The sequence below is a fragment of the Sminthopsis crassicaudata genome, chromosome 1 (genome assembly GCF_048593235.1).
Source record: "Sminthopsis crassicaudata isolate SCR6 chromosome 1, ASM4859323v1, whole genome shotgun sequence".
NCBI classification, from domain to species: Eukaryota; Metazoa; Chordata; class Mammalia; order Dasyuromorphia; family Dasyuridae; genus Sminthopsis; species Sminthopsis crassicaudata.
The window spans coordinates 649231989-649247322 of NC_133617.1; positions in this window are offsets into that span (position 1 = coordinate 649231989).

Genomic DNA, 15334 nt, shown 5'->3' on the forward strand with positions numbered 1-15334 from the left:
TAGCTGTATAATCTTGGGTAAATGATTTCATTTCTTTGACCTTTAGTTTTATAAATTGCAAAATGAAGTGTTTGGCTGTAAGTTAAATATGGAAATAAGAGAAGGAAATGGTCAGTGTTTGTATAGCTCATTATGATAATAATGATGTCAGTGGAACTGTGAATTAATTCAACCATTCTAAAAACAATTTGGAATTATGCTAAAAATATTACTGAGACAATGATACTCTTTTTCTCAGAGATCTCATGTTTGCCATTTACATCATTTGCTCAAGGAGGTCAAAGACAAAAAGACACATCTTATGTACAACAAAACATTATAGTGTTACTTTTTGTAGTAGCAAAAATTGGAAACAAAGTAGAGAAGCTCACTGCTTAGGCAGTTGTAGTTGAGGTATAAGAATGTAATAGAACAGTGCTGTTGCTGAATAATGAATACAGACCCACATGAACTGATTCAAAGTAAAATAAGAACTAAAAGAACAAGATAATATGATGTCTTATTCTCTTAGTTCCTTGTAGAAGGGATGGCTTGTTGGCTAGGGAAGGGAGGCACATATATTTAGAAAGGAAAGAGATGTAAAAACTCAGTGTCCCTTCCAATTTGAAGTCTAGGATCCTTTGGATGTCTTCCCTGGTTTCTTTTCCTCTTCCCTCCCAAACCTGAGGCATAAAATAACCTTTTCCTTCAAACCTCACTTAGCACTTTGTATCTCTCTAGGCCACTTATAAAGTACTGTGTTAATGTCTCCTCCAGACTCTAATTATTTAGAGGGGAAGAAATGGCTTATGTATCTCCATAGTACACAGTAACCTGTTCTGCACATAGTCAGTGCTTAATAAATAGTAGTTTTACTGGATATGTTTATTTTTGTAGAAATTCAAAGATAACCCTCACAACAAATAAACTTCCCCTCTTACCTATTAAAAATATAAATGGGGGGGCAGCTAGGTGGTGGAGGGGATAGAGCACCAGCCCTGAAGTCAGGAGTACCTGAGTTCAAATTTGGTCTCAGATGCCTAACACTTCCTAGCTGTGTGACCTTGGACAAATCACTTCAGTCCAATTGCCTCAGTTAAAACAAAACAAAACAAAACAAAACAAAAACACCTTATAAATAAAAACTAATACTTGCTACAAATATGCTGTTACATTTTCTGATTCTTTGACTTACTAGTAAAACTTTTGTTCACATTAAAATGTACTTTATAACTTTCCCCTTAATTGTAAAAATTGGTTGGCTTAGTTTTTTATTTAAATTTCTAATTCTTTTTGCCTTGAAAATTGTGTTGTTTTTTTTTTTCCTTTGCTACTAACTAGTTCCTTAAGGTATGTACATCTGCCTGCTGCTGTTACTCATTCTTGGATATTTAGAATGAAAGACTGCATGAACTGTGTTTATCTTAGAGATTTCCTTTTCTTTGTGATACTGTCATAGGTAAAATTATTTGAAGAATCAGTGTTGACAGCTCACCAGCTCAAATAAAATGGGGCTCTATGGAAATCCATATCCAAGGAATCTCTTGTTTTTCTAAATTTGCTAATATGAGCTTCAGAGATATTTAGTTTCAACATCAAGATGATGTTTCTAGGCTGATTTTTCAATTGCTGGTATTATAGTCCCAGATTTATTATGATCTTTGTTCTATTTTGTGGGTGATTTAACTTAATTTTAATAAAGGGTTATTTTGGTCATATCTGTGAAATTATAATGAAAAAAGAAAAAATAAAAATTTAGAGTCATAACTTGTTTGCTCTTTGGGTTTATTTATTTATTTAATTTTTTTTGTTATAGCTTGGTCTTCTAAACAGTAAATCTATTTGATGTTTTTAGCCACTAAATGATGCTATTAGCCATCCAATTCAATTCCACAATCATTTATGTATTAAATGCCTCATCTATCCAAAGAATAAGCTTTGTCCATAGGGGTGATACATTTAAGCTGAGCTACACTAACCCCCTCAATTAATCTTTGATCTTGTACTTTTGAAATGACGGGCCAAGGTTAAAAGGGCAATCTGCCTGAGGAACAGAGTGCTTTCTTAAGGCAAAATTAAATGGCTTTCCCCACTATTGAATAAATGAGCCTGAGCCTAAAAGGTAGAATTATTTTAATCAGCTCAGACCTAGGTAAACCATATATTCAGTAGATAACTACATTTTATTGAGATCACAAGACTAATAAACTTTTGAGAAGACAATAAATTACTGAGAACTTGGACCCCCAAATCTTTCATTCAGTTAATATTATTCTTGACTCTAACTCTTTCAAGATCCAGTTTTCCAGCATTTTGGGTTCAAGAACTAATCACTAGGAAAGTATAAGTTGGCTTTTGCCTAAGACACTGAAGTTTAGAGGGTGCTGATAACACATTTCTTTCTTCTGGTGGTAGAAATAATTGAGTTGGTATCTACTTAACAAGAATTAGTCAAAATAGGAAGTTAAAAGATAGTTATTTCTCCTCATTGTTGTGGCTCTCCAGGTGAGCTCTCTCCAGATCTGAGAAAGCCCACTCTGTTCCCTCTCACAGCAGCAGTTTTTTTCCCCCAAATCCTAATCAAATGGATCTTTGAAAACTGATGGAGCTGGAAATAGCAGGATTGATGATTATGGATCAGCTATCTTACTATCCTTCTATCTCCCAATCCCATCCTCACTGTCAAGAATTGCTAAATAGTGCAATGGATACATTAATAGATTGTGAGCTCCTTGTGGACAAGGAGCATATTTTGTCTCTTCATGTATTCCTCAGGTTTGCACAGTGCCAGACAGCAGTAAGCATTAAATAAATGTTTATTGACTGAGAGAGACTATTGAGCCCAGACTTAAGAAGATCCAAGTTCAAAGCTGACTTCAGACAGACACTTAGTAGCCATATGATCCTTGGCAAGTCACTTCATCTCTGTTTGCCTTATTGTCTATCTTTGTCTTACCATAATATACCCATAATAGCATCTACCTCCCAAGGTGATTATGAAGATAAGAGGAGAAAATATCTGTGTTAAGTACAGTGTCTGACACATAGGCACTGATAAATGCTTCCTTCTTTCCTTCCTTCCTTCCTTTCTTTCTTTCTTTCTCTTTCTTTCTTTTTCTTTCTTTCTTTCTTTCTTTCTTTCTTTCTTTCTTTCTTTCTTTCTTTCTTTCTTTCTTTCTTTCTTTCTTTCTTTCTTTCTTTCTTTCTTTCTTTCTTTCTTTCTTTCTTTCTTTCTTTCTTTCTTTCTTTCTTTCTTTCTTTCTTTCTTTCTTTCTTTCTTCCTTCCTTCCTTCCTTCCTTCCTTCCTTCCTTCCTTCCTTCCTTCCTTCCTTCCTTCCTTCCTTCCTACATGAGCATTTTGATAGTTTATTTCCTATGATAATCTTGCATATGCTAACCAAACAGATTAGTTTGGTTTATAAACTAGAAGGTCAATTTAGAGTTGTGCAGAGATTGGTATTCATCAATTGGTCCACATTTCAGGAAGAAGGAAATATATTTTATTAAATATTTTTATCAGTGACAGGGCTACCAGGAAACCAATTTCAGTTTAGAATGTTACTTTGGTGAGTTCAGAATTTGAGAAGTGGTCTTTGGGAAACAATGCTCTCTAGGAAAGCTTAGCTTTGGTTGGTCATTTACTTCTCTGAAGAATCTAAACAAATACATAGTTCTTAGTAACAAGAAAACAATACATAGTAATTAAATGACTAGTGAATAACTTTGAGCCTCCTGGGATCTAACAGCTCCCATCTAGAGGATAGATATGACCCAAGAGTTTGAGAGAATGAATACTTTGAGTTTACTAGTTTCCCACAGTTGCATGCTTTCAAACATACCAAGGAGTATACACAACAATTTCCACAGGAGGTACAATTTGTAATTCTAGGAGGACCAGTAAAGTGGAGACAGAAGTTCAGAAATTAGATTTTTTTTTAGCCCCAAGTGTAGAAATTGGAATCTGATGCCAACTGGAACACAAGAGGTTGTTTGGTGCTTTTCTTGAACTTGTCTGTCTGGTTGTCTCAGCTAGTTCATCATGTGGTAGGGGGATGACTGCCATCATCATTGACCTGGCATTCTTGTCTCTCTCTGACCTTGAGCAAGTACCTTTTTGCTGCAGTGGCTTGGTGGAATGTTTGTGACCGCTTCCTCTACTGCTTTTTTCCCTCAAACTCTCATTGCTCTTGGCAGCAGAAGACCTCACAGCAGGTGAGAGAAGTGTTATGTATATTTATAGAATATTTGGTATTGAAAAATTGCAAAGTAAGTTCTAGAAAGCAAATATGTCCAAAAATACAGAAGACTTGGTAAAGTGGGTAAGGTTAACTGTTAAAGATTGGCATCAAAGGTGTCTGTTTTCCAAATTCTGCCAGTGAATAATGTTATGAGAATATACGAGAATATACTAAGTCTGGAAATAGAAACTTGGTAGTAGGTCTGAGGCTGAAGGCGGAAACTTTAATGTAGAAAAGAAAGCCAGACCTTTTTAATCACTGGAAGAGGAATGCCCAATGGAAGCTCGAAGACCTAGTTGTAAGCCTAGATATAAGTAAAAGAAAGGAAGAATACAGTTTCCTAATCTGTAATATGAGGTGGTTAAATGAGATCAATCTACAAAGTACCTAAATTGATGATTCTATAACTTACAGTTAGGAAGTGATGTCTTTTAGAACATGTCCCTTCCTTCCAAACATGCCTCATCTCTCCTATCTTTATATGTGATTTTAGGAGTATAGTTTGAATTGCCACTCTCTCGTGAGTATAGTATGAATCATCCCCTTGCAACCTCATTCTTCCCCAGCCACAGAATGGCATTTATTTCAGGCCAGTCTTCTTGCAAATGTATTACATTGATTATAATCATGGCTGGGGTTTAGACAAAAAAAATCATTATGATGAGGTTTAAATTTGGGGTACCCAAATGAAAATGAGGTCTAGTAGTGGCGCAATCAGTTCTCTGTAAAGGAATTTACAGACCTCAAAACCTAGATTGATAAAAGAGGTTTATTATGGGGATTGGAAGTAAGGTTAAAGTCTAGTTAAGAAAATAGGTGAGGATAAAGAGAGGACACTAGAAACATTCCAGTAGCCAGAGAGTCCTTGGGGTGCCAGGTGAGGTGCCAGGAATGGTGCTGGCATATTTAGACCCTCTGAAAAGAGAGGGCTCCAGTCTGGCTCTTTTATAATAGGGGGCTTTGGCTGCAAGCTGAAGGGGGCTGGTGGGTGAAGTCCCAGATTGGCTCCAGGCTGGGTTTCAGCCAGGGTTAAATTTTGAATTGAATTCAATGGGTTTCTGAACTGAGCCAGCCCCATCCAGATAACAAAGATGAAGCTGTTTGTGCTTGGGGTGGAGTCCCCTCACTGAGGCAGAGGTAAAGGAGATTTTCTCCTTTAAGGGTTTTCAGTTTTTGGGTTCTCTCTTCAATTACCATTGCTATTTTGTTGTTAATTATTTAAAGAAAAACAAAAATCTTCAGGCTTGGAGATGAGATAAATCCTAAATTTCTTATGTCTATATTAGTAAGGAATTTGCACATATTTTCCCGTCCCATGATTATATAAAAGCAGGATAGCAACCACCTCAATTCAGATTTATTCTTCTGAAAAATGTTTCAGGTAAAAGGTAATGATAAAATGTCAAGATTGGGGAGGAAAAAAAAACCAAAAAAATGAGTTCAAATGTCCCTCATGGATAAGCCTTTGGTTACTTTCCAGAAGAGAGCAAGAATCATTCTCTGGTTTAGGTGCTAAAGATGCAAGATATCACTAAAGAATGTTACAATGGAAAGATGCCTTGAATGTGGTATGAATCAAACTTGGATTTTAATTCAGATGGGCTTCTTAGTAGCTACTCACCCAGTCCAGTTGCTAAATTTCATAGATTCCACATCTCTTATTCCACATTCTTGATCTGGATCTCTTTATTCCTTTAGTTACTCCGCTGGTGCAGGTTAAAATCACCTCTTACCTGGACTGTTGCAATTGATATTTCTGGGCCTGGAATTCTCCCTTCTTTAATTTATCTTTCACAATGCTGCTAAATTGTTATTGGAAGAGTGACGTTATAGCCACTTCACTTCCCTGCTCAAGCATTTCCAATAGTACCTCCAATAGACTTTAGGATTACATACAAACTTCTGGTAGGGATATAAAGCCCTTCACAATTCAGTTCCTCTCTGGAGTTCCTTCCCCTGAAATAGTCTGGATTTATTTAGTGTATTTTTTGTATTTAATTATCTGTAAAGGCATTATTCCCCTGAAGTGGAATGAGAAGGCAGAAACTGGTTTTTGTCTTTCTGTTCTCAAGTATCTAGCATAGCCTTAACACAAAGGAGCTGCTTATTGATGCTTATTTAATTGAATCAAAAGATGCTTCTACCCTATAGGCCTAATTTTCTTACCTGTAAAACGAAATTTTCTGACATTTCTTTCCAAGAAACAAGCATTTACAATGGGTGGTGGTACTCAAACTTCCTTTCCCAGGATTCAGATTCAGGTTAGAGCCTGATAGGGATCTCAGGGATCCTTTATTTCTATTTCCTTCTTGTCACCAATGAAGAAGCGTACCTACTATGTGCAAGATACTATACCATGTTCTAGGGATGTAAAGACTTCCCTCAAGAAACTTCTTTTTTCTGTTTGGAGGGACACAATATGAATGCAGATAAGTAAATATGACATAAAGTGAGGGAGAGAGCATTAATAACCCGAGGACAAAAGATGGCTTTCCCTTGGGAGGGAGATATTTTAGCTGACCTTCTTTAAAAAACAAACAAAAAAAAAGCCTTCAGAGGGGACGTTGAGGTGGATGCACATTCTAAACGTGAAAATGCACTGAGAGGAGAACATTAAAACACCTGAGCTGAGCCTTGTGAAAGCACGCCGCTAAAATAGATTGGAGCCGGATTAAGAAAGGATTGGGAGTAAAAGTGAAAGTGAAAATAAGGAACTCCAGGGTGGCTGAAGCCATGGAGATCCAGGAGCAGCACCTCTGAGTGCCAGGTGTTTGGACTCCAAGAACTCCACCCTCCCCTAACCTCTGGCGAATCCTCCTACTCCGAGCGTAAGGAGTCAAAACATCAGAAGACCAAAAACACTTTTAAAAATCAGCTAAAAGTGAACTTTGCCTTCGGACCCGAAAGTCCAGCTCCAAAATCTCCGCAAGACCGCGCTTACGCTTAGCGTCCACACTGGTCTGCACGCCTCTGCTTGCGCCAGGTTGTGTACCTGCATGTATGTGTGTGTACCTGTGGGCACGTCCTCTCTCACAAAGTAGCCCAGGGGTCCCAGCCAGAGCCGTAGCCAGCCGGCAAGCAGCTCACCTGATTCTTTCTTCATCGGGGCTGGGGGCGGACCCGTGGCCGCGGCTGGGGCTGGGCTACCCGCTTCCCCTTTAAGAGGCCGGATTACCCTTCTCTTGACGTCAGGGTGTCTGTCTCTGCACCGCCAAGCGGAGCCTCGGATAACCTGCTCACGCCGAGGGAGGGAGGGAGGCAGGCAGAGCCGCTGGCTGCAACTCGCGGGGTGCCCGCCGAGAATACCCTCCTCCCCCTCCCTTCTTCCTCCCCCGCTTCGCTTCTCTCTCTCTCTCAGCAGCAGCCCCCCTCCCCCCAGCCTCCCTATCCTTCCTAGGGATCAGACCGCGGCTGCCACCGCATTCCTGCAGCCGCCTCGCTCCGGGAGCCCCCGCCGCCGCAGCCTCAGGCTACAGCATTAGCAGCAGCAGCAGCAGCAACCCCAGGCAGCAGCAGCAGCAGCGCGCATCCCGGGTTATCCCCCCACCATGTCTGTGGCCGGGCTGAAGAAACAGTTCCACAAGGCTACTCAGGTAAAGGGCACTGGAGCACAGGAGGATGCCGAGGACGGGCTCGAGGGGAGCAGGCTCCCTGCTGCTTCGCCGCTCCGCGGAACTATCTGTTCCCTCCGCTCTCAGTTTCTGTCTCCTGACCTGGAGCTGTCCAGGAAGCTTGGTGGCGCCCGGGGGGCTTCTGGAGAAGAGAAGTGATGCCGGAGGGGAAGGGGACGGCTGGGGGTGAGGATGCGTCAGCTACCTGTGGGAGCAGGCGAGGGGAGAGGGTCGAGGGCGACCCTGGCTCAGGACGCTCTGAGCTTTGCCGGACTGGCTAAGCTAAGCTAGAAGGAGGAGGAGAGGTGATTCACAGCAGGGGGTAAAGCCCTGTGCTTCCTCTCCTGTCATACTTATTGGGGTGGCCCTTCTCCCCGTGTTAGCTCCCCTCACCGCCTGGAGGTTGACTCTGTACTCTGAAAGGTACTTCTTGGCTGACTCGGGAGCTCTTGAATAAAAGCCTTGGGGAATTGACCCAGCCCGAGGGAAAGGAGGGCAATGCTGGCCTCTGCTCCCCGGGGATCACTGGAAAGAACAGATATGTTTTCCGGTACTCGAATACAGTCTGCCTTATTTGACCACCCTCATCCCCTCCTTCATCGGTCTGTCTCTCCTGGCTGAGGAGTAGGGCGGGAGGGTACAGAGCATCCTCTTCTGGAGATTTCAGGTGGAGAGGGGGCGCTGAGAGGTAGGGAATGAGTTCTTGGCTTCCCTCTGCTGGCTGTATCAGCAGCATCCTTTGCATTATTGAGCAGGTGGAGGGGGGGAGGAGGGGTGATGGTAGCTAAGCTGGGCTCTGCACTGCAGCCTGCAGCTCTCCCACCTTCCCCATCCATCCTTCTTCCCTTTGCAGTTTGCTACTGCTGCCACCACTGCTGTGGTTTAGGGAGTCGTGATTTTTGGTCCCCACGCTTCCCGCCTTTTCCTTTCTCCGTGCTCGGCACCAGGACTCCTACACTCTGGCGCAGCTGGAAAGGGTTTGGGGGGAGGGTAAGGAAAAAAAGGCCCAGGCCTGGACCTTGTGAACCAATGGGCATTAAGAGAACCTTTTTTCCATGTGCCTGAAAAGAGCTGAAGAGATGATGTAAAGTCTCTTTTTCCTCAGTGACCTTGCAGTGTGATACACCTAAGTGATACTTTGTGTCCCAGGAGTGCTCTCTAATGAGCAGATGCCCTGGCTATTACTCTTCTGACATCCCCAGTGCCAAACTCCTTATGGTTCCAGCAAAGAAAAAGTTAAGCGTCTGAGTCAAAACTTGACTTTGCATATTTTGAAGGGCAAAGAGGATTCAGTTCCAAGGGTTTGTGTGGGACAGAGATGTTACTGTGAAATATTTCATGTCTGTTTTATTAATTGTTGATCCCAAGTAATCACCTGGATCCAATGGGATATATTAAAAAAAAAAAACAGGGAGATCAACATTCAGAATTGTGTTTTTGAGATTTGACATTCTCTTTTTTATTGAGATAGTAAAGGAAATAGTAGTTAATATCCTTTTAAAAAGTAGAAGGGTCTCTCTCTGGAAAAGTTTCATTCACTTTGTCTATCAAGATTAGATTTGCTCAGACTAATGAGGCTTAGCAGATATTTGTGTGTATGTATTTATGTGTGTGTAAAATATATTTATATATACATATATAGACACATATAGATTTTATGTAATAAAGCATCTCTCCTTTTTGTGCCACAGAAGCATTCAAGAGACTCCACGTCTTTGTTTCCACATAAATACAGAACATTTCGCCTTACATTCATATACATTTCCTCCATCTTTTTACCATTTCATATTGGAAGCCAAATCAACACTTGAACAAAATGAAGCTATGATTCCAATAAGAGAGGCCTTCTATTCTGAGTGTATGTTGAACTATGGCAAGGGGCTCCCTTTGCTATTTTAGTGGCAAAGAAAATGCAGTCCTATTTCTTTGGAGTAGACCACATCCACTTTCCCACTCGAGCAAATAGCAAATGAGTGTAAATGTTAAAACCTATACATCCTTCAAATGGCATTTCTCTTGTCTTAAGTTCCATTTTAGCAGCAATTCTTTCATTTCTAAATAGTTTAGGTTGGCTGCAGCCCAGGTAAAAAAATAGCATATTGATGCCAACTTTCACAGCCTCCTATTAGAGACTAGAATTTAGGTTTTGCTGTATCATGCTGGAGATAAAGTGGATTTTTAATCTAATAACAATTATTCCATTCAATTAACCTACTGGAAGTAAATCAATATATGAACATTTGGATTTAGAAAGATTAAATTATTATGTGCGTGTCCTATTGCTTTAAGCAGTATTTTTAAAAATGCTGAGCCAGACTGGTATACTTAAAATGTGATTCAACTTTTAAAAATTGATTTTTGCAGCTTTCTAGTAATAAATTCATTTTTCCAGAAAATAAAGTATACACACATGTCATTCTAGTGAGTCTTCTGTTATAGGAAAAATTCATTTTTTTTTTCTGTTTGAAGGCTCATAATTTGGGTAAGTTAATCATTAGTCTATAGCTTCGTGTCATCACATTCTCAACTTTAAGAAAATTATTATCTTTTTTTGATTCATTATACACTTTTTAATCTAAGTTTTTTATGCTTTAATCAAATCTTATGTTCTGTATTAAATCTTGGTACTTTTCTTAGATGTACATTATTATGTAAATCTTAATGAATCTGATGTTGATCTTCTGAGATTTGAAAAATCTATTAAGGTATTTGATTAAAGAAATAATAAAAGCTTATTCTGATAAATCAGCTTTCCTAAACTCAACCAAGCTCAAGATCCCTTATGGAAAATTTTGCTCTATATTAGGCTCTCTTAAATAAGTATATCTAGTTAAGTAGTTATCTGGCTTTAACTCACCTACGGTTTTTTGAGGGGAAAGAGGGATTGGAGAAAAATCTCTGCCTCTAGAGTGGAATATATTCATTCTTTTTGGAATTAATCTTCCTATCATTTGATTTTTGAAAACTTCTTTCTTCTCTCTCAGAGGTGTTTGTTACTTTTAAGCTTATTTTAAAGCCTTAATGTTGTTTGAGGAATGAAAAAACACCCTTCAAGGTCAATGGAGATATTTTTGGAAAAATCTGGATTTAAGAGTGTCTGTCTTGCTTAGTCAACAAGGATTTGTTAAGCACTTACTATGTTCTAGCTACTGTATTGAGCCCATGGAGCTATAAAGACAGACCAAACAGTCTCTGCTTTCAAGAAGCTCACATTATATGGAAGAAGACAATATTCATGCAACTATGTATAAACAAAATACATAAAGTGGGAGATAATTTAGATGAGGGGGAGGAGAGAAATGAGATCACCATAGACATCTTGCAGAAGATGAATTAGTTTCCATCTTGAAGGAAGATGGAAAGTACAGATGAAGAGGGAGAGCATTTGAGGCATGAAGTCCATTGAAACTTTAGAGGTTGTTTAGCAAGATTTTCTGACTATCACTGAACAGACTGGTAGATTTCCAAACATGTTAACTGGCAAAAGGTTTCAATGGGAGATTGGTTATATCTCTTCTTTCAGTTACCCTGGAGATCTTCAGTTAAATGTGAAAGTGCCTTTTAGGAGTGCCCAATTCTAGAGGGATATATGTGTGTCCTTGTAAAGTTTAATTAAAAGGTAGAGGAGAGAGGGATGAAGAAGTGCAATTTTAGAGGTTGAAATCTAAAAATAAATTTTTTAGAGAAAGTAAATTCCTTGAAAATGATTTTCATTTTCTATCTCTAGTAGTAAGCGTAAGTGCTTACTAAATATTTATTGAAATGAATATCAGATTCAGTAAGATAGTTGACAGGGATTGATTTTATCCTTTTTCTCCCCAGTACTTAACACAATGCCTGGAACATAGTGAGTACTTAATAAATCTTTTTTGATAGAGTGGACAGGTGATCAACTTGTCCAAAGATGGTTTTCATGTAACCTGTCAAAGGCGACGAAGACAGTGTTGATTGGAATGTTACAAAGAGATAATATATGAAGGTTTACTATTTCTCTGCCTCTCTCCTTTTTCTTTTCTAGCCTCTGACATCTTCTCTTTCTACTCTGCTTTCCCCTCATGCTCTTATACCTATCCCATCTTTGTGGTTTGACTTTTTTTGAATTCCACATTCTCAGGAATTTACTAATTCCCTAGAATCCATGACACATATCTTATGCATATAGTTGGTAATAATAAAGATTTAATAAGGATTTTTAAAATAGGCAGCTTTTGTACTGGCACTTAATATAGAATATAATTGTGAAGTCCAATTTGGAGTCTTTTGCCTAATCTCTTAAAATGAAAAGTTTTCTCTGCCAATGCCAGTCAATTCAAGAATGCACCTTACTAAATATAGAATCTCTAAGAAAATAGTATAAATGTTATATTAAAGATAGTATTTTTTGATATTTCAGAACAACTTCTCTTTAATAAACCAAAGTAGATGAATAACATGATTGTAGATATAAAGTCTAAAGTGCTTAGGCAAAAACTCAAGTAAACTTCATTTAGAGGTAAATGTAGTTTATTGTTTTAATTCACTTCAGGATTGACAGTATGATGAAGTGGAAAAAGTACTGGATTTGGAGGCAGGATTTGTTGAAATTCTAGCTTTACTACCTCTTATGACCGAAATGACCATTGGCAAATCATTTCAAATCTATGTGTCCTATAAAATTGGACAGTTAGATTGGATATAAATCATAATCGTTTAGAAAGTACTTGTGCTTTATATACAAAATATTGTAGTAGGCACTAAAAGAAATGCAGAGATAAATAGGATGTAGTCCCAATTTTTAAGGAGTTGGTAATTTAGTTGAGGCATAAGGTGCAAATAATCAGATACAAAGCAACAATGCAATGAATATATAACAGTAGTGAGAGTTCAGAAGATAAAGAGATGGCTTCTAAAACTCTAAACAGACTGAGAAATATGGAATATAGGAGTTGGAAAATTGAAAGCCATCTAGTCCAGCTGTTATATAAAACATAACCCTCTTCTTCCAGATCTCTAATCACTGGTCATGAAACCACTCCATGAAAAATCTTCAGGGAAAGGAATCTCAAAACCTTACATGACTGACTGCTTCATTTTGTTTAGCTTTAATGGTGATGAAATTGTCATTTTTCCACCTCCCTGTTCTATCCATTAGTTCTTTTGTTGTTCTTTGTGGTCAAGCAGATCAAATACATTCACAGTTCTAAGGGGGGACATTTCAAGTATTTGAAGACAATAATCTTGTCCCTTTTACATCTTTTCTTTTCCAGATAAGCATTTCCTATTCCTTTAATATACCTTGCTATATAGTATGATTTTAATTCCTATTTCCATCCTGATCATCCAGCTCTAGACATACTCTAATTAATTAGTCACTATGCTTGTGACAAACAGGACTGGACAGAATAGTCCAAATATGGTCTAGTCAGGGTATATTGCAACTCTTGTTCTGAAGACTACTTTATTAATGTGGTTTAAGTTCATGAGAAGCTTTTCTGTCTGCCTCACCACACTGATTTCATAAATTTGGAAGTCTAATAAAATCATCAGATTTTTTTTTAATTACTTGGTTTCTAGTCAGGTCTTTAATATTTTTAATTTGTTTAATTACTTTTTGTTTCCAATCCAAATATAGGCCTTCATTAGGTTTTTTCTTTCTTTCTTTCTTTCTTTTTTTTTTTTTAGATTTGACCTATTGGGATAGTTTTAGGTGCCATTTTTGCCAGAGAGTTTATTGTTTGTCTCTTTAAATTGTCATTTACAAATTTAAAATGCTGATAACCTATGTCTTTACCCAAGTCATTAATTAAAAATGCTGATCAACACAAGTTGAAGGACATAGCCCTGCAGCAGCATTCTTCTAGAACTTCCATCTAAATTAGCATTTGATCCATTAATATTCTTTAGGTCTTTCAACCAGTTATTATCATCAAGTTCACATCTTTCTTAGAATGTTAGAAACCTAAGAGACTAAGCCCTGTGTTTTATAAATGAGTCAAATAAGAACCAAAAAAGTTCAATGACTTTGTAATGTAGTTAATATATAGATCACTTTAACCTAAAACTTGTAACTCCATGTGCATAGTTATTTCCCTATATTTTATCCACAGTGCAGCTAGGTAGTACAGTTAGAGTGCTGGTTTGAAATCAAGAAGACTCATCTTTTTGAGTTCAAACTGGGCCTCAGACACATACTGTGTGATCCTGGTCAAGTCACCTGTTTACGTAAGTTTTTCATATGTAAAATGAGCTGGTGAAGGAAATGGCAAACTACTCCAGTATCTTTGCCAAAAAAACCCACAAACCTCCAAACAAGGTCACAAGGAGTTGGATACCACTGAACAATAGCAAATCTCATCCACAAGATTCTAAATAGATTTAAACTCAGATAGGGATGTTAGAATCCACCTAATTTATGCTCATTTAACTAATGTGAAAACTGAGACTCAGAGAAATTGAGAACTTCCCAAGACCACACAGATAATAAGTTTAATTGGGAGAAAAGATCAGGGTCTCTCAGGATCCTTCAACTCTAAATTGACATAATTACCGAGGACAAAAGGCAGATAACAGTAATAAGATAAGTTAAGAATTCTTTAATCATAACTGATGGAATTAAGTACAGATAACTTTAAACCTGCTAATATCAACCAGGATCAATGATGCCCTTAGTTGTACTTTAGAAATAGAAATACTCTTTCTAAATGGACTATTGAGATAGAAGATGACCCTGAGGAGTATGATTTGTGGGAGTGGAGAAGAAAATCAGCTTTGAGCAGTGGTTGTGGAGAAAAATAGAGCAGAAAGCCCAGGTGAATCATTTGCCTCGTAGAGACTCCAAGGGAGAGCAGTCTGTGAAGGAAAAAAGCACCTCTGTCTTGTAATTCTAGAGAGAAGTCTTGGCTACTTTTGTTTCCTATATGTGTTCTTCTCTACTAGTCTTAGTGTATTCTTTTCTATTCACCAATCTTTCCCATTGACTTTGTGTGCATTTGTGATAGTGTGCACCAGGTTTTTGTGTGTTCTTTTAAGATATCATCTCCATAAAATGCCTTTGCTTTGTGCTAAATGTATTCTCTGGCTAATAGAGATAAATGTTGTGGTAGGGAATCATAGCTCTAGTTTATGCCACATATACAAGTATACTACTAAACCTGGAGTAGTTGACTTTTAAGGGAGCATAGTCTATAAGTGTTCATGGGGCAGGGTAGTTAAGAAGGGTGCTAGGTAACTTTCCAAAATGGGATGAGGAAAGGCTTTGTTAAATGCCTTGCTGAAATCCAAGTCTACTATGTTTATGGTGGGCCAGTTTATTAACTCTTTCACAAAAGGAAATGGGGTTAGTCTTTCATGACTTGTTTTCGTTGAACCCATCTTAGTTTAGAGTAATTACCATTTCCACTCTAAGTATATACAAACCAGTCCTTGAAAAATTTATTCTAGTGGTTTTATTCCCTCCTCTTCCCCTCAATTAATGCTAAAGCTTGTGCATAATTTGAAGAATCTGTCCTTTTTTTTTTTTTTTTTTTT